Below are 25,330 nucleotides of genomic sequence, written 5' to 3'. Positions count from 1 at the left end.
CATGGTTGATTGTAATGGAGAGTAGGAGAGGAGATGAAAGGATTACGAAAGTGGTAGATTTGGTAGATCAGAAAGAAAAAGAAAGAAAGAGAGAGAGAGATATTGATAAGGACAAGAAGAGCTGAAACAAAAGAAGGAAGGTAGATTTGGTAGATTAGACTTTTATTTTCATGGCCTACGTGTTTAGGTTTCTTTGAGGCAATGATTTCTCTACAAAATAGCAGCATTATTTGGAGCTGTGATATCACCTATGCTTTCTTTCTTCTGTCTTCTTCTTTGCCTTTTATTTTATTTTTATTTATTTTATTTATTGTGGGTAGGCAGTTTATGTTTGACTCCTTTCTGTTTGCTTATTGGCGTCAACTAGGTTTGAGGAGATGGGCCGGGATATAAAGTTGTCAATGGGTCCGGTCTGATTTAGGACAGGGTGAACCAGTCCCAAACCGATTCTTTAATCGGTTCTATAAAATAGAACCAGAAACCAATTATTAATCAGGATAGTTGCATCTTTACTTTAGATAATATAAGCTTGATAAAAATAACAGTAAATGATAGACTATTTATATGTTGATAAAACGTGTTTTTAATATCCTATATAATGCTTATCAAATTTATCCTTTTAAATATAAATTATGACAAAAATTAGAAGAAAAACTATATCCTTATATATTATTAACTATATAATTGATTCAGGTCTTAATTATTTCAGAACAGCAAGAAAACGTTCAAGACCCAATTATTAATCGGGACACAAACCACAGAACCAGAACCCAATTGGCAGCTCTAGCGAGACACCTGAAGTGGTAAATTGCTGAAACCTCTCATGAAGTTTCTGACCGTTGCTGAAGCCTCCCCTAAAGTTTGGTCATTGCAATCAGCCCCTGAACTTTCTAACATGATTGCAAATAAACCCCCTTTGTTAGAATCCATTAACAAGAGACATGGAAATGTCCAAAATACCCATGCAATTACCATTGAGATTGGTTTCTACAGAAAAGCAATAGTAATAAAAAAAAAGAATTTAAAATTGCAACTTTACTTTTGAGAATTTGATATAAAGGGCAAATTTGAAAAATAAATCAATTTCGAGAAAGAGATTGGAAGGGTTTGGGCTAGTGATTCATATGAAAAAAAAAATTGAAAAATAAACATTTTGGTGAAAAGTAACTGCATGGGCATGGACACACACGCCTCCTTTTAGAGGATTTTAACACAAAGAGTCTACTTGCAACTACATCACAAAGTCCAGGGAAGGTGATTGCAATTATCAAAACTTTGAGGGAGATTTCAACAACAACCAAAAACTTTAGGGGAGGTTTCAACAATTTATCATTTTTTATGAGTTCAGGAATGGATCTACTCTGACCCGGACCTGACTCAACCCAGCGATGGCCAAAGTGTTATCACGAATGTTTATAAACAAGTTAACAACTTCAGTGGACCCATGACAACTCAATCATACAAACTCTTAAAATGGGAACTTGGGCAATGGTTTCAACAACATGAGACAATAGAGGAAAAAAAGAAAAGGCAAAAATGGCACAAATTCCACATTGATCCTCCTAGGAAATAATTGCATCCTACCAATAATTTAATAGCATCATTGTACCTTGAACAAAAGAAATTACAGTGGAACAAAGTCAATAAAGAAACATGTTGGCTCACCCAAAGGGTGACTATATCCAAGGAACCGGATCATATTACAATAGACAAGATTCCAGCATGACCTGAATAGGTTATTGATTAGTTTTCCTGTTTTGGCAGAAGAGAAGCCAGACTAGCCCTCCAGCCAAAAATTAGCGATGGGAATTGCTTTTTGTGAAGCAGAGCTACCAAACCTACTGATGAGCTGTTACTCCGACAAATCTCTTGCTTGGTACTCATCTCAGAGGACCTGTATCAAATCCCCACAATAAACAAGTTTCTAAATCAAAAGATTATTTCATATCCATGGTTCACATACAGAGACACCCTGGTAAAGAAACAACCATATTGTCCATAAGAATAACCAAGCCATAATTTGAGAATTGTATCTTTGCTATCAATTGTATAGGTGCTTATAATACCCAACCATCGAAACCCCAATGAGGATCTCAGCCTCATCAACAATCTAAAACAAGTCATTCATTTTATGGCTGCAGAGTTGGGAATTTGGAACTCAATTCCACAAAGCATGGACGCATGATCAAGCACTAAATAGAAAAACAATCAGATGAATGGGGTATTTACTAATATGTAAGATTTTGTTTCATCATCATCATCTATGCCTTGTTCCAACTATATGGGGTCAGCTACATAAATCATGTTTAGCCATTCTGTTCTGTTTCACTAATATGTATAATTTTGTCTCTGAAAGCTAAAAAAGAACTCCCACATCAGCAAAATCATATTGCTTTAGCTGATGTGGCAGTTGTTTTTTGCATTGAAAAAATCATGCATATTGGCAAACACCCCTTAAATCATCTTGTAAGAAAAAAGAAAATAAATAGGGAGATTAGGTCTGTCGTCTCCATGCCAAGCATCATGATGCAGTTTCTGATAAATTTATATAAAAAGAAAATTCTATAAAACAGTTGCGAGGCCAGCTATGTTGTATGGAGCAGTGTGTTGGGATGGGCAGTTACAAAACATGTTCAGAAAATGAATGTGGCAGAAATGCAAATCTAAGATGGATGAGTGGAAAACTAGAAAGAATAGGAACAAGAGTAAAGTTACCCTTGGGAACCTACGAGTAGCTCCAATAGGTGATAAAATGAGAGAGAACAGACTAAGATGGTTTGGGCACATGAATAAAAGATGACCAATTGTGCCAGTTAGAAGAAGTAATTTGTTACACATGAAGGGGCTAGAAGAGCTCAGGATAGGCCAAAAAGGGCATGGGTAGAAGTAATAAGAAATGATTTAAGCACTAATAATTTAACAGTGGATATGGCTTTAAATAGAATGGATTGGTGAAACAGGATTCATGTAGCCAACCCCATATAGTTGGAATAAGGCATGATGATGATGATTCACTTAAAGTTACAGTTAGTTAAAGGTAACCCAGCAACTAAAGGAAGGACCCAGAGAGAGAGGAACAAGAATATTGCACTATAAATAGTAATGGTTCTACTTCCGACCTTGAAATCAAAGAGATAATAGGTAGATACATACAGAGATGGTACTGAGCCTTCGTATGCAAATGTTGATATTCCCTGCCGTTGCCTATGCTTGGGATTGGCTGTGCATAACACGTACACTCTTCCACGACGTTTAACAGTCCGACAGAACTCACACAGCTTCTTCACAGATGCCCTTACCTTCATGACTGCTGAAGATAAAATTCATTGATCTATCAGTTATCATGTCCAGATACTGAAAATAATAAATATTATCACCAGATGGAAATAAAGAAACAGACATAACACATTTATGGAAACAATAGCACAATGATAACTAGTGTATAATGCATGCTTTTTAAAAGCAAATAAAACCCATGAGTATCTAGTGTGCAGCTTCCAAATCCAGTAAAGAAAAGGTCATTATCCACACACCAAAAACTTTGAGCATGTGAAGACGACATTTTTTAGTCTAAAAGTATTTACTCTCATCAAATCTACATTCTATAACCCTCCCAGTTTACTTTTTTTCCCTGTTTACAGCACCAGCCAAAGTGATAAAGAAAATTGGGAAAAAAATCATTAGGGGCTTCCTTTGGGAAGAAGTCATCTATTAAATTCGAAGAACGCAACAAACAGTAAGGAGAGGGGTTTGGGAAATTAGTTATGAAGGTTTCCCATTGAGAACAATTCTTTGTGGAATTAAATACCTAAATGGATTCATGGTTTGAACTCTAATGGGTGAAATTCAGGAAATTGTCAGGAAGACTATTGTGGAGAGACTTTCATCTTTATTTTGCTTATCCTTGCTCATATAACCTCTCTTTGCAACAAAAAAAAAAAAAAAAAAAAAAAAGAAAAGCTAAATTAGCCACCTTTGGAAATGGCAACATCTCATGGTGTAAGACCACACAATTAGTCATTGCATACCGCTAGCAATGCAATGGGACAATGGCATAACAACACAAATCCAACTAATCGCAACACGAAGATTGGGATGTAATGGGAACTATGCACATCATATCATGTCATCGCATTAAGCTTCCTGAAAGAACTCTCACCTAGCATGTCCATTGTACACATGCAAATTGACACTTAACCCCATCATACTTTATCATATCGAGGTAACAGCATGGACACGTGGCAAGTGGAGACACCCCAAATGGTCCAGATAACGCAGATTGGATAGCTTTGTAACAAACTCAAGAAAGGAACTTTCTAGAAGGGAAAAGACCTCCAGAAAAGCTATAAACAGGGGTCCCCCAAGGGGATCCACACCTTTTTCCCTCCCATACATACTGCATCAGTCCTTGCAAGTGCCTCCTACCCCAGAGACACTTTGTCCACCCTGAATTCACTCTCAAATCTCAGATCTGACATCTGAAACCTCTCTCTGCAGCCCTTTACAAATGTCAACAGCCACTCTCTCCTGGTCATCTACCGACTTTCAGGCAGACCCTTACAGTGCCTGACCCAACACCCCATACACATAGAACTTTAGAATTAGGAGAGGTTTGGCTGGTTGGGAAATGAATGATCTTTTAGACTTATTTTTTCGAAAAGAAGATAACTTGTATACAAAAAATGGGGGGGCGGGGGGAGATGTACTTAAGAGATGTACAAACAGGCCAAAAAGCACAAAAAGAAAAGCCTGTATCAAACTAAAGATAGCAAAGAGTTAGCACTATACAAGAAATCCATTCCCAACCCTTGCTTTGCTAAGGCATCTGCAGTTCTATTGATCTCCCGGGGAATCCATCTAAAGGAGCAGTTCAGCAAAGAAGAAAGCTTGTGAATTTCTGCAAGGAGGTGAGCTAGCTTCCAAGGACCCTCATCCAAATCTTTTGCCCACTTGATAGTAAGTCTTGAGTCTCCTAATAATAATGGACTGAAATGATTGTTCTTAGCAATTCTTAAACCTTCTAGAAGATTTCGGACTTCAGCTTCTGAGGCATCTGCAGCTTGGATTGGGCTACTAAAGGCCCATAAAATATCTCCTGTAGAGTTTCTCACAGTACCCCCTTTTCCAGCAGCTGATGAAGGCTGCAACAACTTTCTAAAACTGCCATCAAACTACAGCAAGTAATTACAGTCCCTTATTGTCCCTTCTTGGGGGGGAAGATTCGGAACAGATGGAGAGGAAGGGGAAGTAAACAGGATTTGCAGCCAGTTTCTTTGTAGCTCCCCTTTGTTCACCCCTTCGAAGAGCTGGTGGACCAGCATCCAAGAAAATAATTTTGATAAGATCTTCTCACGAACACCATCCAAGGAGAAATTGTCTTCAAAGATTCTTCTATTCCTTTTTTCCCAGATTCCCCACATCACAGCATGAATTACTGCTTTCCAAAAGAGTTATAATCTTTTCCCCATCTTTGGATTGGTCCACTGGGTAACAAAATCAGTGACTGAGTTTGGAGGAGTCCAGTTGTAGTTTCCACCTAGAAGTGCATCCAGAAAAAATTGCCAGAGAATTCTGGCAAAGCTGCAGTTGATTATAAGTGGCCAATTAACTCTCCATTCTCAAAGCACATGAAAAAAACATGGGGGGGAAACATTTCTTTTTCCCAAAGATTTCTTTTGTAGGATGTCACAGGTATTCAGCTTGCCACAGGCTGCCTCCCAGACAAAGAAGGCAACTTTGGGGGGAACAAAGGAGAGCCAAATCCTTGTCTGGGAAGGTTGGGGGGGAAGGGTTGAAAGTAGGAATTGGGGGTGAACTGGCCTGAGGGAGTGAGTTACCAAATTAGCTTATCTTGAGATGAGGGGGTGAGGAAGACTTCTGAGATCAAGGAGAAGAGTCGTGAAATGTCTGAGACTTCCAATTCTCTTAAGTCTCTATGGAAGTTAAAATTATAAGAAACTTGGTTGTTTGCCAAAAGGATGGTTGGGGAGACCAGAGAATTTTTATCTCTTACTAAGGAAAACAGGGAAGGGAAGGAAACTGATAGGGGATTGTTTCCCCACCAGAGGTCAGTCCAAATTTTTATTTTATTTCCACTACCCAATCTGTATCTAATGAAGGAGGCAAAAGCATTTTGGGTAGTAAAAATACCTTTCCAAGGGTTAGCAAGTGAGTAGTTTGGAATCAACGGAGTGCTACTGATGCAGTACGGGATTCAGACCAACTGAGTAAATATTTACAAAGTTGGTTTTCAAAGGCCCATCTTAGTATATATAGGGGGAGAGGATAATGCAGTACAGGAAAAGGCCAATAAGTTCTATGCAAGTTGGGACCATTCCAAGACACATAAGATGCAGAAATGACGCCACAACCCAGCTTAGTAAATACTTACCGATATAGCATCACCACAGGAATTCTATTTTAATACGTTTTTACCAAGTTGGCACCATCTCAGAGTTTCCATCTTAGTTCATTTTTACCAAGATAGCATTATTTCAAATTTATATTCAATTAGGGCTTTCCTTTTGAAGGATTTTAGTAGGATTCTATTTTTAGAGTGTTTTCTTATATTAGGATTTTATTTTTTAAGGAGTTTTAGTAGGATTCTATTAAGGAGTGTTTTCAGATAAGAATTAGGAGGCATAAGGGTGTATGCCTATATAAAGAGTAGCTAAGGGAGTTCTCTCGTTATCAATTTTCTCTTAATTGTTTACTGAAGAATTCTTCTTCCTAAAATTCGACTTCTGCTCTTTTCTTTGAAGCTTCTCTCACGTGTTTCATTTCCGCTCTGCATCAGCTACCCCTTTCCAAATGATTTTCTCCATATTTACTCTAAATCACAGCTGTCCAAAGTGCACTTTGTTCTGTCTTAAATCTCCAAATCCACTTTCTGAGAAGGGACCTGTTTCTATCTATGATGTGCCCAAGCCCCAAGCCCCAAGCCTCCTTTCTTTGGTTTACACACTGTTTCCCATTTGACCAAGTGATTTCTTTTTTCTCCCCCTCCATCAAGACCATCCCATAGGAAGTTACGCTGCATTTTTCTAAGTGCTTCCTAACTCGGACTGGGATTTTAAATCCTGAAAGGACATATGTTGGGAGGTCAAAGAGAGCTGTCTTGATTAGGGTGAGCCTACCCCCTTTAGAAATGTAATTTCTTTTCCAGACTTCCAGCCTTCTTTCACTTTTCTCAATGAGAAGTTGCCAGAAGATATCAGATCTAGGATTTCTACTGAAAGGGACTCCTAAATAATTGATTGGCCAAGTTTCTATCTACAACCCAACGTCCTTTGAAGCTTTGCCAACTCTTGTTGAGAGATGTGCATACCAATGATGCTGTTCTTCTCCAGATTTTCAGCCCTGTCACTGTTTCGAAGCACTTGAGGATGCTTTTGAGATTGTGGATATATTCTCTCTTACCCTCTACAAAGAAGATTGTGCCATCAGCATATTAAAGATGAGTGATGTGGATATTATCTCACCCCACCATAACGCCTTTAGAACAGTCTAGATTTACTGCCTTAGACATAAAGGCATCAAGAATATCAGCCACAACTGTGAACAGTAAGGGGAGAGAGGGCATCCTTGTCTCAATCTACTTGAAGCCTTAAAGAAGTCTTTGGGCTCCCCATTGATTAGGATGGAGAACCTAGCTGATCTGAAGCAACCCTTCATCCAATTAATCCAAGTGCTACCAAAACCTTTCAGCTCTAAGATCCTTCATAGGCAATTCCAATCCAGCCTATCATAAGCTTTTTCAATGTCAATTTTGCAGACCACCCCTTTTTGGCCTTGTTTTTTCTATCTTCCACTATCTCATTTGCTACCAACACACCATCAACAATCTGTCTTCCTTTAATAAAAGCACTTTGAGTGGAAACAACTACCTCACTCATAATTCTTTTCAGCCAATTTGCCAAAACTTTAGACATGATCTTATAAAGTTTACCCAAGAGGCTGATTGGTCAAAAATCTCTCACCCCTAAAGAACTGATCTTCTTGGGGATGAGCTTGACAAAGATGGAATTGGTACCCTTATTGATGATGGCTGAACTGTAAAAATCCTCAAACACTTCTGGCAAATCCCCTTTCACTATATATCTCAGCATTCATGATGAAAAGCCAAGGAAAACCCATTAGGGTATGGGGCCTTATCCTCATCTAAAGTAAAAATTGCAGCTTTTATTTCTTCCACACTGAACTCCCTCTCCAGCCAGGTTCTACTTTCTTGAGATAATTTTGATCCTTCCCAAACTGTTAGGCTAGGTCTCCAGACCCTGTCAGACAAGTAGAGCTCTTTGAAATAGGAAACAACCTCCGAGACTATGAGGTCCTGGTCTGAAATTAGATGGTTCTTAACAAAGAAATAATAGTAGGAAACAAGAAGAAGAAGGAAAGAGAGAGAGTTGTTTGGAAAATAGAACTAAGTCAAGCGGTGCCAAACTATAATATCATATATAGTGCAACCATAATTAAAAGGGAAAAGACCCGTATGCCCCTAATGTAGTTAAAGTACATAAACATTGATAAAAAAGCTATTTTAAACAGAACAAACTGACCCAAACTAAGAAAAATAAAAACATAAATGTAAAGTAAACTATTCCAACACTCCTCCTCAAGTTGGGACATAGATGTCAATCATGATTACTTGTCACACAAACTATTATGTCACACATGATGAAGGCCCTTGGTGAAAATGTCTGCAAGTTGTTCTTCTAAGCTGATATTTGGAGTGCACACTTCACTCCCAAGTTTTTTCTCTAATAAAATGCTTGTCCACTACAAAACCCAGTTCACCTAACAGGTGTTTTATCCACATGATTTCAGCAACTCCATAAGACACAGCTCTATATTCCGCTTCAGCACTGGACCTATCCACCACACTTTTCTTCTTACTTCTCCAGGTGTGGGCACCGGAAGGTGGCCCACTTTGTGGCTGAATTACAAGAGTTGCCACCCATCATTGGATAGAAAAGGGAGTGATGGGACTCCCGGGGAAAAGGAAAACTTTTTTTTACCTGTAAATCAATATCGAAGAAAAGATTATCCAGGTAAGTTGGGAAGAGAGAGGGAAGGGGTTAGGCACCCCTCTCTCTTTTCAATGTGGGTGCCACTCTCACGATAATGAAGAGAGGGTAAATGGCTAATTAGTGGAGTTTGTATTTTAACACGAAAAAGGGCAAGGGAATAAAAAACAAATTATGATGAAACATTATATACGAGAGTACGGGCTAAAAGCATGTTGGGATTAACTACCAAAAAAGAGAAGGAAAAGGTACTAGTCAATTTTTACATGAGAGTGGAAATTGATCCCATTCGATACAGCAGTTCAAAGCCATTAACAGTTCCTATACCGTACACAAAAAACTATTTCTTATTCTTGTAAGGCACATGATTCGCTCCCAAACCTAACAACCTAGCCACTAACAGAATCTGAATATTCAAGAATGTTTTGTAATCTGAAAATTGTTCTAAGGTAGTTTATTGATAATCTGAAAAAAAATCACTTATTATAACAGTTGAGAGCCATTAACAGTCCAGGTAAGAGATGATACCGAGAATAAATAAGATAGTGGGCCCTTGAATCAGATATCCACTTTACTACAAGAGAAAAACAAAACAGAAAAGAGAAAAAATAAAAAACTAACGCTCAAGAACATTTCAGCAGTTAATGGTTATTGGTACTCTCAACATTTCAGCAGTTAAGGGTTGTCCATTTCATTACAACTAAAAACAATATTTTTTTAAGGACTTCTAATTCAAAGAGCAACCCAATTGGTTATTGGCACTCTTCTTGCAATGACAGCTCAAGCTTGCCTCATAAAACAACAAACACATGAGTGGAACCTTGCATAATGAAACTAATTAAAATTTTAATGTCTAATAAATCAAAACATAATTGTAACAAGACAAAAACAATTGTAGGATAGAGAGTTAGGACCAAAGTCTAAGAATTAAGCTATCCAATGCTATCTACAAGATGCCAAGATAAATAGAGAGGGTTCAAATTCACCAATCTTCTCAGCTTGTCTCAAACCAGGAGGGTTCCCCACTCCCTCCTATGCTTAGACACATGCTTGGCCGGACACAAAACAAAAATTAAAAAATAAAAAGGATTGTGATTTCAACCACCTGAACTCTGCCCTCCTCAAACCAAAGCCCAATGAGTGGGGATGGTACTGGGGTTTCCCCCCTTTCACACCTCTCTTGGGATCAGATGCCCACATAGGAAGGCAAGAGTACAAACGTGAAAGGCCAATCTGCTGTGGGAAGTTCAATCAAAACTGGCCAGCCCTTAGGAAAATGAAGAACACTGATTTTACTTGAGAGGGCTTACCTATTTCTTGATGCAAAAGTGGCCAGCCCTTAGGTTGGGTTGGGACTAGGTTTAGGTAAGTTAGATGGGTTGGACTGGGTTTAGCTAGGTTGGGTTAGGTTAAGTTGGGTCTAGGTTTAGGTAAGCTTAGATGGGTTGGTTCGGGTTTAGCTGGGTTAGATTAGGTTTACCTATGGTTGGATTAAATTGGATTGGGTCCGGGCAAGTTTAAATAGGTTGGATTGGGTTCAGTTGGGTCCATCCAAGTTCACTTAGGTTAGGTTGGATTCAGCTATGGTTGGGTTAAGTTGTATTGGGTTCAGCTAAGGTGGTTGAGCTCGGTTTTAGTTAGGACAGGTTGGGTGGATCCAGGTTTAGTTGTATTCCAATAAGTCAGGTTAGCTTCTAACTGGTTTGAGTTGCATAGGACTGGGTTCAGTCATGTCTGATAGGTCGGGTTCAATTCTGATGGATTTTAGTCAGAGTGGATCATTTAGATTTGGGAGGACTTGACATGAGTAGGTGATGAGGTTCAGCCAGGTTCGACAGACTAGGCTGGGTTCAGCTATGGTTGAGACTAGATTTTGCCTAGTTTGAATAGGTTGGATTGGGTTCAGCAGGGTTTAAATAGGCTCAGCTAGACTGGGTTTGGTTCGGGCAAGTTTAAACAGGTTGGACTGGTTTTAGGCAAGTTTACACTAGTTGGATTGGGTTCAGCTAGCTTATCTAGGTTTAACTAAGTTGGGTTGGGTTCAGCTATGCTAAGTTTAGCTAGGTTCAGCCTAGGTTGGGACTAAGTTTGGTTGGGTTCAGGCAAGCTTAAATAGGCGGGATTGGGTTCGGATGGGTTCATCTAGGTTTAGTTAGGTTGGGTTGGGTTCAGGCCTGGATTACTGATTGGGTGTTTGGTTTTCTGCTGTAAATTACAGCAGTTGGATGGGGAGCAGAGAGTGTGTTAAGATCTAGTTTACTGATGTGAATTGCAGCAGATGGGGGATTAAGGGAAGTGGGTTTGGGGTAAATTACTCTGCTGAAATCACAGCAGTGAGGAGGCATCTATGGTGGTGATTTCGGGACTTGTTGGTTCCTGGCTTTCTGCTGCAAATTACCGCAGTTGGATGGGGTAAAGGCAGTGGGTTTGGGTAAATTACTGCTGCTGTAATCACAACAGTGAGAAGGCATCTATGGTGGTGATTTTGGAACTGGTTGGTTGCTGGCTTTCTGCTGCAAATCGCAGCAGTTGGATGGGGTAAAGGGAGTGGGTTCAGGGCTGGCCTTCTGCTGTAAAAACACAGCAAATAGATGGGTTGAAGGAAGTAGTTTTGGGGCTGTTTTTATGCTGGTCTTCTGCTGCAAATTGCAGCATTGTATGGGATACATGGAGTGGGTTCAGGGCTGGCCCACGTGCTGTAAATTGTAGCAGCTAGAGAGGTTAGAGGGGATAGTTTTTGGGACTGATTCAGTGCTTAGTTTTCTGCTGCAAATTGCAGCATTTGAATGGGGTGAAGGGAGTGAGTTCAGGTGTGGTTTACTGCCGTAAATTTCAGCAGACAGGGTTTAAAAAGAGTATTTTGGGGTAAGTTTTATGTTGGTTTCTGGTTTTATGCAGAAAATTGCAGCAGTTGGAGGATTAGTTCTCTTCTGTAAAACCACAACAAATTGCAGCAGACATGGTGGTTCCTAGTAGCGGTTTCAGAGTTGGTTTGGTCACTTGGTGTAGGTTTTCTGCTGCAAATTACAGCAGTTGGGAGGATTGGGAGAGGTATTCTTGGGACTGGTTTACTACAACGAATTGCAGCAGTTGAGGGGTTCTAAGGAGGTAGGCTCATGGGCTGGTTTACTGCTATAAGTTACAGTAGTGAGAAGGGGGCTGGGGTGGTTCAAGGGGAAGGTCACTTGCACAAAAAAGAAAAAGAAAATCACTTCCATATATGCATCCATTATTCCACTCCATCCCCTAAGCTCCGAAGGTTCTTTCTCACATCATCAATCAACTCCAAGACCACCATTCAACACAAGAGTCATTCAAGCAAGAGTCACCACAAAACATATCAAGCACTACTGTTAGAAACTCAAATCTAATCCACGTTGAGCTATAACCTCAGTCATGGAAGGCAGGTCCTCAACTGTTACAACCTCGACAGTAAAGACAAAGTGACTGATTTCTGTACCACAGACTTCCAAGAATCTTGCTAGGGCCGTTATGCCAGTCCCTATTTTACTAGGCTTCCAACAATAAGGCTTAAGTCGGCCAAACAACAAAGAGATTAATTCCTTGTGTCCAAGCATATCAGATCAAAACAATAAACACTAAGCCAAGAAGATCATTTTTTCTGAGAATTCAGAACACAGACACAATAATATTCTATTATTCAAATCTAAGCCCATTCATGCGATGAATATGCAAAAAAAAAAAAAGGAGAGAGATTCCAAAAAGAAAGGCTAAGTAGAAATAGTGTAAAGCTCTCAAAAACTTTTATTAATAGCCAAAAAGCAATCTTAACTTGTTATGCTAAAAATACAAAATATGGGAACAGGCTTCAAGGGGTAAAAGGGAGGTTTAATTTATGCAGCCTTCACTACCTTGGTTAAAGAGTCATGAGATATCATTGCATTCTTGTAAATCCAAAATCCAAGCTAAGATCCATTAGGACTGTTACTTAAACAGAGTATAGTATTTTAGCATGCACAATGGAACATGTTTATTATGACAAGGGACTCCTACCAAATCCAATGGTTTCATGCAGTCTACACATTCAGTCCTAAAAAGAATTCATCCATAAGTTGTATACATGAGTCTCAAACAATCCACTTAAATGGTGAACAAGCCAATTTGTCCCAAACTAAGCCCAGCCAGAAATTTGCAAAGGACGACTTAAATAGAAAAACTAAAATCAAGATTCAATCTGTGTAGGTGTATGATAGTCGCATAGACCATGAGAGCATAGAAGGTACTAAACCAATACCACATGAACGCTTGTGATGAGTTCATAACCCGGCGTACATCCACGATGAGCCCGGAACCCACATAGACATGCGATGAGCTCATGACCCGAAACGAGCTGCAATGAACTCAAGACCCGCGTAGACTTGAGATGAGTTTAAAGCCATCACACAAATGCGATGAGCTCAAGCTCATCGCAGGTCAGAAACAAGTAAAAGAAGCGCGTGCATCACTAATAACGCGTGTGATAGAACACCTCATAGGATTAGAGAGGACACATAAGATAAGTAGTGACGTCACCCACGCCACGTCAGTCTAAGAGGCTCACGAAATGAAGTAGCAAACATGTATTTTGAGAATCCTTAGACGAAAGGAAAGCTTGTCCCTGAGATATCTCATAAGACACATGGTGAATCCCTAACGGTGTTCCCTAACAACAGACACTGAATCCAAGATTTCCTTTCCGAATGGGAATCAAACACTTTTAGTTCCTTCCTTTCAAGACCTGGGGATCTCTCCCTATAAATAGGGATCCAACTCATAACAAGATCATCATTTATCACCTCATTTGCCCTAGCCTTTAACCTACCTCCTGCTCTCGGCTTTTCTTTGTCCTTCAAGGAGACCCCCCGCATGTAGCCTTACCTCCCTACTCACAATCTGAAACCAATCTAAATACCCAATTATTGGAGTAAAAGGAAAATAGTCTAGTTTTTTTCTTTTTTCTAATGAAATAAACAAACTAAAGAGAAGAAAAAAAAAACAAATGGAAGGAAGGTGGCACCTACACAATCCTCACTTTGTCCCCAGTGGGGTCGCCAATCTGTGGGCACCGGAAGGTGGCCCACTTTGTGGCTGAAATACTGGAGCTGCCACCCATCATTGGATAGAAAAGGGAGTGAAGGGACTCACGGGGAAATGGAAAACTTTTTTTACCTGTAATGACTCCAATGCCAAAGAAAAGACTATCCAGGTAAGTTGGGAAGAGAGAGCTTCACGAAGCAAGGAATGCCACAAAGGCGAATTTCTCGAAGCAAGACTTTAATTAATGACTTTCAAAATGTAAGCTAAATTAAAAAGATGTGTAAGTGATGAATTTATTCGATAATATTATAGGTGTAAATTGCTCAAAGCAAGGAATTCCACGAAGGCGAATTGCTCGAAACAAGACTTTGATTAATGACTTTTAGAATGTAAGCTAAACTAACGAGATGTGCAGGTTTATTCGATTGCATTATGGTTGTAGACTGCTTGAAGCAAGGAATTCCACGAAGGCTAATAGCACGAATGAGCTGCATAAAGCGAAGAATGCCACAAAGGCAAATTGCTCAAAGAAAGATTTTGATTAATGACTTTCAGAATGTAAGCTAAACTAACAAGATGTGCAGATTTATTCGATTGCATTATGGTTGTAAGTTGCACGAAGCAAGGAATGCCACGAAGACTAATCGCTTGAAGCGAGTTGCACAAAGCAGAGAATGCCATGAAGGCAAATTGCTCGAAGCAAGACTTTGATTAATGAGCTAAACTAACGAGATGTGCAAATTTATTCGATTGCATTATGGTTGTAAATTGCTCGAAGCAAGACAGGCCACAAAAGGCTAATCGCTTGAAGCGAGTTGCACGAAGTAGAGAATGCTATGAAGGCAAATTGCTCGAAGAAAGACTTTGATTAATGACTCTTAGAATGTAAGCTAAACCAACGAGATGTGCAGATTTATTTGATTGCATTATGGTTGTAAACTATTTGAAGCAAGGAATGCCACAAAGGCTAATCACTTGAAGCAAGCTACACGAAGCAGAGAACGCACGAATGCAAATTGCTCGAAGCAAGACTTTGATGAAAGGCTCTCAAGTGTAAGCTAAACTGAGGAGAAATGCAGATTTATTCGATAGTATTTTGGTTGTAAACTGCTTGGGACAAGACTTTGGTTAACGACTTTCAGAATGTTCGTTTTTAGATGAGATATTTGTATGATGAATTTATTTGATAATTTTACAGGTGTAAATTTCTTGAAACAAACAGCACAAAGCAGCGAATACCATAAAGTTTAATTGCCTAATGTAAGGAGCAAGGGATGAATGGAGCACGATGGTTTCCATGTTAGTGACAAAAGGATCCCTATTAGTTGAAGAAAGACATAATTTGATTTAATAGTGGGGAGCTCAAGAAAGTCAAATTTTGCATACTTTTTAACACAAAAAAAAATTGATAAAGAAAACATGGTTTACTTTGATGGTGAGACCATGGTCAAAAATTTATTTTGAGCAAGTAATGGGAGTTGTGTAAAGATGTGCTTAACCTAAGTTGATACAAGTGGAGTAGTCGAACCTTGCAATGCTCTAGCATGGCTTAAACTTGGTGGCTTTCTTGGGACAATCTAGTGATTGAGAAATCAATTAACTTTCAAAGTATGTGACTTGGAAGATTTAGATTGCCAGTAGGATGTTTGAGAAAAATGTGTATTCAAAGGGGATGCCCTCTTTTCCCTTTTTCTTTATTTTTCCTCTTTTGCAAAAGCTTGATCCTACTCTTTAGGGAGCACTCTATTCCATCACCATCCCATAAGGTGCCCAGTACCAAATTGCCAATTTTTCACGAGTGGACTTCTTAGATAGGACGAAACATGGTTTAGGACGGAGTTCAGAAATGAATGGTAAAGAGTCTCAAAATTTAACTAATCTGGGTATCAGATGCTTGTGTTCATAGTTAGGACTTAGAATCACCTTTTATCCTCCATTCTTTGCCTATTGCTTATTTCCTCTTTTGCTCTTCATTTCGTTCAATATCAATAGTCATACATTCTTTCTTGATCCAAGAAGACTTTATCCAAGGATGAAGCATGCATAGGTGGTGTGAAACGAAACTAGGGATGAATGTCCTTAGAGAAGACCCGATTATTTTCTCACTCGCCCTAGTTTTTTTTACTAATCTCGGCTTACCCAATTTTTTTACAAATCTTGGTTGCTCCATTTTTTACTGTTCTTGGTTGCCCCAATTTTTTATTGATCTCGGTTGCCCTAGTTTTGGGATTGATCTTGGTTACCCCAATTTTTTACTGATCTTGGTTGCCCCAATTTTGGGATTAATCTTGGTAGCCCTTATTTTTTTTTCTTTTTTGTTGTTTTTTTTTTCTGGCACTTGATTGCATCTGATGACTGCATTCTTTCCTTTCCTTTCCTTTTCCCACTACACATGGCAACCACTAAATGTATGATTTTGCTTTCCTATTTTTTGATTCGTCATTGGCATTCTCCACATTCGTCCCTCTAGAAAGGGTTTATTTGAGAGGATTTGGTTAAGACAGAGGCTTAAAGGGGATGACTAAGAAACTTAATAATGTAAAGGGGGTTAAGCAAAAAAAAGGCAAAGGAAAGGACCAAAAGATGGCCTCCCATCATTTCTTAATTGTGTGACTTATGAAAAGAATCACATGTCAAGCAGATAAGCTCTTATCGCCCCTATTTTCTTTTCTTTTTCTTCACCTTTTTTTCTTCTTCCCATTTTCCACCTTTCTTATTCTACCTTTTCCTCCTCTTGTTTTAACCCTTGAATAGTGCATCCCAAATATTTGATGGGTTCGATAGAGAAGGATTGGCTCAATTGGATAACTAGCGGTGTTAAGGATGATAAATGGTATATGAGAGGTATAAAACGACCGAAGATGGCCTCTAGTCCTTTCTTTGATTAATTAGCAGGGTACGCATTGACTAACGAAGTGCACTTGCAAAGTGTGACTTTTGTAATGCGATATACAATTGATTACTTGACCTTGGTACATAACTGTTAAAATGCCTTATCTTCCCTTGACATCTTGTTCTAGATCCCCTAATTGACCACCCTTATTTCCTAAGATCACACATTAAGTGTTAGACTGGGTCCAAATCACTTGATCATGACAAGAATGCTCCCTAGTCTTATCCCATACTAGTTATTATGGACCATTACCTGATTTGATACTCACTTATAAGCCATTATTGAAAAGGCAAAAGACATGAAAAAGATCTTTTGTTGATTAACCGAGTACATTACTTTGGAAAAGAAGCATGAATACAAAGAGAATTTTCATTGATCAACAAAGTTGCATAGTCAAAAACCCATGAGTGGGTTGAGGTTTAATGCAATAAAGTTTTCGGGTGTGGTAGCAACATGTCTGGTTGCTCTAGCTCAGAGTTGTATCAGCCTTGATTGATAAGCTTTTGGATCGCATACTTCAAATGCCAACATTGGTCAGTGTCATGTCCTAGTCCCTGGTGAAATGCACAATGACCACTATGTCACCCTTCTTCACAAAGAGAGTATGATCTTATTGGCATTGTCTGAACCCCATCTGGTGTATAGTTAATTGAAACTTACTAAACCAGGCCTGATGTGATTGTTTGAACCCATATAATGATTTTTTTTTAACTGACACACCTTCAACTCACTACCTTTGGCACAAAACCTAGAGGTTGAGTTCCCAGTGGTGAAGTTACACACGTTCAACTCACTACCTTTAACTTATACACCTTCAATTTTTCCTCCTCTAGGTCACTATTCAAAAATGCATTTTTAATGTCCAACTGGTGAAGTTCCCAATCAAGATTAGCTGCTAGTGAAAGGAGGATTCTGATAGAATTCATCTTGGCTACTAGAGCAAAGGTCTTTGCATAGTCTACTCCATATAACTATGTAAACCCTTTTGCCACCAATTGGCTTTGTACCTTTCCACCACACCATCAGCTCTATGCTTCATTGTGAACACCCACTTGCATCCTACTGTTCCTTTCCTTCAAGAAGATCCATCAACTCCCAAGTGCCATTTTTGTGCAAGGCATTAATTTCTTCCTTCATTGCATCTATCCATTCAGGTTTGGATACGCTTCTACCACATTCTTAGGAACAAAAACACTATAAATGGAGGAAAAGCACACATGATATGAAGGTGAGATATGATCATAGGACACAATATCAAGAGGATCAAGCATATCAATGGAACAAGTATACCTAGTTGATGATGAGGATCTACCTCTTGAGAGTCTGATGATGTTGGTTGCATAGTTTTAGGTTCCATAGCTCTTGAACTCTACTGGCTCTTGTGGCGGCGAAAGAAGACACAAAATGGAGGAAGACCAAGAAGATGAGGTAATTGAGCTTGGGTGTGTTTCTCCTTAACCCTACTCACCCCCTAAGGAGAGACTGAGAAAAAATGTTAACTCTCAAAGAATGATACATCCATGGAGACATAGTACTTGCGTGAAGCAGGATCACAGTATCGGTAGCCCTTTTGAGATAAAGAATAACCTAGAAAAATGCAAGGAATGGCACGAGGATCGAGCTTACCATGAATAGGAAACAACAATTGATGTGGGGCTTTATACTATAATAACTGAGATGGTATACGGTTGATGATATATGCAGCACACATAACAGCATCCATCCAAAGGCGTTTCGGAACATGTATATAGAGTAATAAGCCACAAGCCATTTCGAGAAAATAGCGACTTTTTCTTTTAGCGACACCATTTTGCTAGGGTGTCTTAGCACAAGAGCTCTGATGAAGAGATCGATACGAAGCAAAGAACTCTATGAGATCACTATGGAAGTACTCATTTGCATTGTCTGATTGGAAAATATGAATCTCAGTCAGAAATTGAGTAAAAAACATGCATTGAAAATCTTTCACAATCTTTGGCACTTTATCTCCAAATCGCTTAGGATAAACCAAAGTATATTTAGAGTAATCATCAATCAAAGTAATGAAATACTTATATCCAGTCTTAGAAAGTAGAGTAACAGGGTCCCAAACATCAAAATGAACAATATGAAATGGAAATTCAAATATTTGATTTCTTAAAGGAAAAGAACTTCTACAATGTTTGCTCAATTGACATGTCTGACACTGTAACTCACTAACTAGCAAAGACTTAAAGAACTTTGGAAACATATGTTTTAATGACTCAAAGGAAAGATGACCAAGACGAATATGCCATAAATAGGCGTGGCTCTCACTAGATGAACTTAAGGAATCTGTAGCCACAAGACCGGCTTTATTCTCCAACACGTAGAGACCATCCACCATACTTCATCTACCAATCGTCTTCCTTGAGGTCAAATCCTGAAACACATACGAAGAATGAAAGAATGTAATTGAACAATTCAAGGAGTGAATAATATTGCTAATGGAAAGTAAATTGATAGGTAATTTAGCAACATGCAACACATTAGAGAGGGTAAGTCCGAAAGAAAGGGAAATGGTTCATTGATCGGCTATGGTGGAGAATGGAGAATGATCCATCAACTAGTCTCACCTTATCTCTCCCAGAGAGGAGGTTATATGTCTGAAATAAAGTTGACCTACCAATCATTGATTTGAGGCTCCAGAGTCAATTATCCGAGGAATATCATATGTATGAGATGACATATGGAAAGCAATGGCAATGTTACCTGATATAGACGTAAAGGAGGTAGAAAGAGTAGGGCCAGAATCCATTTGGCCAAGTGTCCTACCATATAATTCCAAATTGTCACAAAAAGATTTGATAATCTCTTTGGGGTTAGAACCAGAATTCTACTCCTGAGGTACCATGGGACTAGACTCTTGAGATGCCACATTTGCTAAATTATATTTTTTTGATTCTGCTGGGCTGGCTTCTTACTTTGATCAATTGTTGATTTCTTACTCAATTCCTTAGCTCATTTAGGCTTCCCAAAATGGTTCCAATATGTGTCTCTAGTGTGCTTGGGCTTTTGACAATGAGTGCACCAAAATTTGTCTTTGTTATCCACTCTCTTTTATGAATCACCCTTCTTAAAAGAGCCTCCGACATTTGACTTTGTACCTCTTCAGACTGCTAGTGCAACTAGCTCCCCCTCTACATAATTCATCACACTTCTTCTACTCTCTTTAGGATGAAATAAGGCATAAGCTTCCTAAACTAAAGGTAAGTCCTTACTTCCCAAGATTTGTACCCTAATAAACTCTATGTAGGATTCAGCCCTAAAAGAAAAACAAATACTCATTGCCATGAGACAAGTGACTTGTAGGCCTTTGCATCTTCATCACACTTCCGATTCACATTTTAATAATGATCTAGTTCCTTCCAGATTGATGTCAAATTCGAGTAGTACACTAAGAGACTTCTCTCTCCCTGCTTGCAAGTGGAGGATTTAGCTTGCAATTGGTATATCTTTGCATAGTGCCTCTGCTCCAAATAGGTAGATTTCACTTGCTCCCATATTTCGCAAGTTGTTTCAACCTACATAAATGTCTTCCTTACTTATGGCAGCATGAAAACCAAGAGCCATGACATTACCATACTATTTTCTTAGTTCCATTTGTCATGTTCAGTACTTCCGGTCTTTGGTTCCTTTACTTTACCATTAATATACCCTATTTCCCCTGATAGTAATGTAGAGTTCAATTCCCTAGACCATTCAAGGTAGTTTAGTCCATCAAAGGGAATTACAACCATGGGGAAACTCATATTCATCCCTCCACTCATTCCATTTTGACCTCTTGAAACCCCAAAAGTTGTAGAATTCTCAGAGGATGTGGTTAAATTCATTATTCAGTTTCAACACACAACTTAGGATCCCTCCTAACACAAAAAAAAAAAAGTCCTAGAAACACACCAGAGAAGCAATCCACATGCACGCACTTTGGTTTGGACACAATCTGAATATAGACCAACACCAATTCTCAAAAAAAAAGGTATGTTTAGATTGATTTTAGACCTGTACAAAATTAACAGTTCCAACCTACCAATCTTCCAGATTATCTAAGCGCATTAACCACCAGGAGAGATCCTTAGAACATTGTAATTACACCAAAACTAGGAAATAACAAGTCATCCATGACCTACAAATATCCTCTTCTCAGGTACAGTATCACACGATCCACAGAAAAGAGGTTTGAACCTCACAATTTTTCTGACAGCATTCAGCAGACTTGCTTCATAGAGTTTTCTCTTGGTACACAACCAAGATAAGTGAGATAAAAAAAAATGGAAAACTTGTACTAGTCATAGGTAAGATTTTCTGATCTCAGTCTGAAGAAGACAACAAGATGAAGAGGAAAAACCTTGTTCAATCTGCTTTCAAACCCAACAGAACTACTCTGATATCATCTCAACAGAGATTGAACAGTAGGAAACAAGTAGAAGGAAAGAGAGAGAGAGAGAGAGAGAGAGAGAGTTGTTTGGTGAACAGAACTAAGTCTGGTGGTGCCAGATTATAATATTATATATAGGGCGACCATAATTAAAAGGGAAAAGACCCTTGTGCCCTTGCTGAAGTTAAAGTACAAAAAAAAGTGATAAAAAATATATTTTGAACAGAACAAACAAACCCTAACTAAGCAGAATAAAAACATAAATGTAAAGTAAACTATCCCAACAGCCTCCAACTTGTAGGTCTAAGATAAAGTTTTTTCTTCTTCTGTTATTTGCCAATCTGTGAATGAAACGAGTATTGCCATCACCCTCTTTTAGCCATTGACATCTAGATTTTTGTTTCCAATAAAATTCTTCCCTTCTAACCACATCCTCCCATTCGGCTTGCAATTCCTTCCTCCTTTCTCTTTCTTCTCTATCTAACTAACCATTACATTCTTTTTTATCCAAAATTGTTAGTTCGCTCCAAATTTCCATTTTTTCTACCTTCAAGGGATTGAAGGTTTCCTTGCCCCAAATTTTTATCCATTACATTAACCTTGTGTTCATCCCTTTTTTCATGCAAAGATGAGAGAATATGGACTCCTTGTTCTTTTGGTGTTTATTATGTTTCCTCAAATTGTTAGAAATTCTCCAAGCCCAGCTTCACACTGCCTTTTTCCATGGAATTCCATTTGGGTTCCAAAAATCAAGATTTTTCTATTGGGAAGATTATCTCCAAGTTATCAACACCTATGAACCACAAGAAGAGGAAATCGTGATTTTCTATTGGGATGCTTCTCTCTAGGGGGAAGCCCATGGAGAAGGATTGCTTGGCACCCACCTCAAATTAGAAGCTTTAAGTTCAACTTTGATGAATGTTTTATAGGTAACCCTGGTCAATCAAGGGTTGGTGGTACAGTAAGGGATGTGATTGGTACCATCAAGATAAGTTTCTGTGGTGCAGTTAGGGGTGTTCACATTAAATGTCAAACCAACCAAACCGGCCCGACCCAACCCAAGTTGGTCAGTTTTTCAAAACCACCGGTCGGTTTTGGTTTGTATGAGAAAATAAACCGACAACTCGGTTCGGTTTCGGTTTTTATACATGAGAACCAAAACTAAACCGAACCGATCCTATATGTTTAAGTAATTATTAATTAGCCCCTACCCTATATATTAAATGTTGATATATTTTATATGTGTTTTGTTTGAACTTTGAAAAAAAAATACTTATTTATGATAAAAACTAAAAACGTAAAACCAATACAAATATAATGCAATGGTACAATATTTATTTCATTTTTGTATAAATTTAAATATATATTGACAAAAAAATCAGTTTTGCATAAAAAGTTAATTGATTTAAATATATATTTTGATTTTGCATAAAAACTAAAAAGAAATAAACTTAAATATAAATAGATATTTTAGTTTAAAATATATATAAAAACCAATTAAACCGATAAACCAACCCTTCATGTTTGGGTCGGTTTTGCTTCAGGGCCGGTCGGTTTCAGTTTAGCCAATAAGTAAACCGACTAGGTCGGGTCGGTTGAAGAAAATGACTCAAACCGACCCAACCCGACCCGTGAACACCCCTAGGTGCAGTTGATGTTGGTAACTCATTGAGGGATGAGTTGTTGGTAGTGATAAAATGACTCAAACTATTGGCACTATAGAATTGGATGGCAATGATCATTGATGGTGATTGCAAAGTAGTCATCTCATGGCCCAACACTAAAACAGAATCAACATAGAAGTTCACAGTTCTGGTTAGGGAAGCCAAATATCTGGGAAGAAACCTGAACTGCTCATCTAAGTGGGTCCCAAAATTAGATAATTCCCTTGCTGATAGTTTAGCTAGAGCTGGTGTCAACTGTCAAGGGTGTATTTGGGGAATGCCTGGTTCAGGGGTCCAATTGTAATCTGGATAGTATTCTTTTTGTATTTTTATGATCAACTTTTAGCCGTTTTTTATTTTTGTATTCCTTGCTGTCCATCCTGGACAGATTTGGCTACTCACTCAAAAAAAAAAAAAGAAAAGAAAAGAAAATTTTAGCATGATATTTGAACACGTTATGTTTCTTCTAATGCATGACTGGATTGATGAAAGACACAGATTGGGAGATAGTATGTTTTCTCATTCTTTGATATCATAATTTCATTTATGATTTGATCGACCAGACTAGTTAACAGATAGTTCAACTGCTTTAATCCTTGCTGGACCTTTAATGGCTTAGTGGTAAACAGTGAGATTTAAGAAACCTTGGTTAAAATGTCATTAAGGTAAAAAATTAACATGATATTACGTGAAGAAAAACTTTGAACCTAGACCCGTGGTATTAAAACTTAGGAACTCTAGCAACTTAGAGAATACCACCCACCCTCCACTCCTTTTTTCTTTCATTAATTACACAAAACAGAACATCGTTGCAATACAACAAAGCAAAATGGTAATATTGAACAAAAAACACACAATGTTCATTAACCAATAAACAAGATTCCCAAAGAAGAAGATTTGTATCTAAAAATTTAAATGCATCATACAATGAAAAGATTCACCAATGAGGTGAAATCATCTCATATTAGTTTCAACAGGATTTGAGCGAATAATGTCCTCATCCCAAATGCGGTTGTTTCTAGTGATTGATAAGAGTTGAGAAGAAGACGAGCTCACTTCATAAAACCCTAAAGAGAATTCAACCATATCTTTTCTAAACAACAAGAAACAGATTCATCGTAGATTGGGAACCGGGGTTCCCAAATGCAATTGAAACCCATGATGATATTTGCAGTTAGATTCAAAAAACAAAGCCAATATTCAGCGATCAACGATCAATATTCAGTAACAAAAATAGTAACAAGCTCTGGGAAAAAAAAAAAAAAACTTGTGTATAAAAAACATGAACACAAGGGGAGGAAGGAACAAGAGCAAACTAATTTCTATGTCCTCTCAAAATTTCTTAAACCTAAATCAGTGTTTAAAAGATAAATGAACTACCTGGTTAAAGGTTGATGTTCTTAACTCAGATTTTGATGAATCCTCTTCTCGTTCTATGGTCTGAAAACCCACTTCCCTCGTTTTATGAGGGAGGGAAGACAAACAAAATAGTGCAGCTAAGTGCGGTGGCACATAGTCATCAGATTATATGATCCTTACGAATTAAGATCGAAATCTTTTATATTGCTCTAATGGGATCGTTATAGCGGATATTTTCATTTCAAATCGGTAGGCCTAACCCAAGCCCAGCCCGACCCATCTGACAGTTTTACCCACGCTGTATTTGGAATTTCGGTGTTCAGGCTGGGCATGGGCCCGAAATTTTGAATACTTTTAATTTTTGCACCAGGTTGAGCCATGTCTTTGGACAATACAAGTCTGGTCCGAGCTCAACCCAACCCAAATGTGAATTGATTTAAAAACCAACCTAAAATGCATCAAATTTTAGTGCGGGCTGATCTCAGGTTGGAAAGATCATGCTTAAGGTTTGGGCCTTTTAAGTCTAACTCTTAGGTGACCTGAGTTTAGCTTAACCTGGCCCAACATGCCAAACCCTATATCAACTACTAGGCTACCAATGCCAGGTGATTTTCTGTCTTTTAAAACCATGATTGGAAAATTAGGGTCTAATTTGTGAATGGATTGTATTATAGTTATTGGGTCCGGCAATAGGTGACCCGTATAAGAGTGCAAGGTGCCACCTGGTTGGTTGGTAAAGCCTCTTGCTTGAAATCGAATCCTACATGCACCAAGGTTGGGGGTGTGATGGGTTGCTCTTAAGGGGTGGTCTTCCCACCGTTGTATAGCCCTATGAAAATAAACAAAAGAACAAAAAAAAAAATCCTTGTTACTTGGGCTCTGACCGGCCCTGTTGCAAAATCGTGCCAACACTCTGGACTTAATGAAAGTGCGATTACTTGGGCTTTGCGTCATT

At 38.5% G+C, this 25,330-nt stretch overlaps 1 long non-coding RNA gene across 1 annotated transcript; it reads right to left on the bottom strand.

The window, feature by feature from the left end:
* Positions 1–1,553: 1,553 nt before the first annotated feature.
* LOC148869400 (uncharacterized) lies at positions 1,554–24,572 on the bottom strand. The gene is made up of 3 exons (XR_016107630.1): positions 24,397–24,572; positions 3,154–3,310; positions 1,554–1,894 (listed from the first exon to the last, which is right to left on the bottom strand). It is a non-coding gene; the product is annotated as an uncharacterized LOC148869400 (long non-coding RNA).
* Between the last annotated feature and the right edge of the window lie 758 nt (positions 24,573–25,330).

The sequence above is a fragment of the Nelumbo lutea genome, chromosome 2, assembly GCF_056320005.1.
Source record: "Nelumbo lutea isolate HS-2025 chromosome 2, American lotus-T2T, whole genome shotgun sequence".
Classification (NCBI taxonomy): Eukaryota; Viridiplantae; Streptophyta; class Magnoliopsida; order Proteales; family Nelumbonaceae; genus Nelumbo; species Nelumbo lutea.
This window is presented reverse-complemented; position numbering and strand designations above follow the sequence as displayed.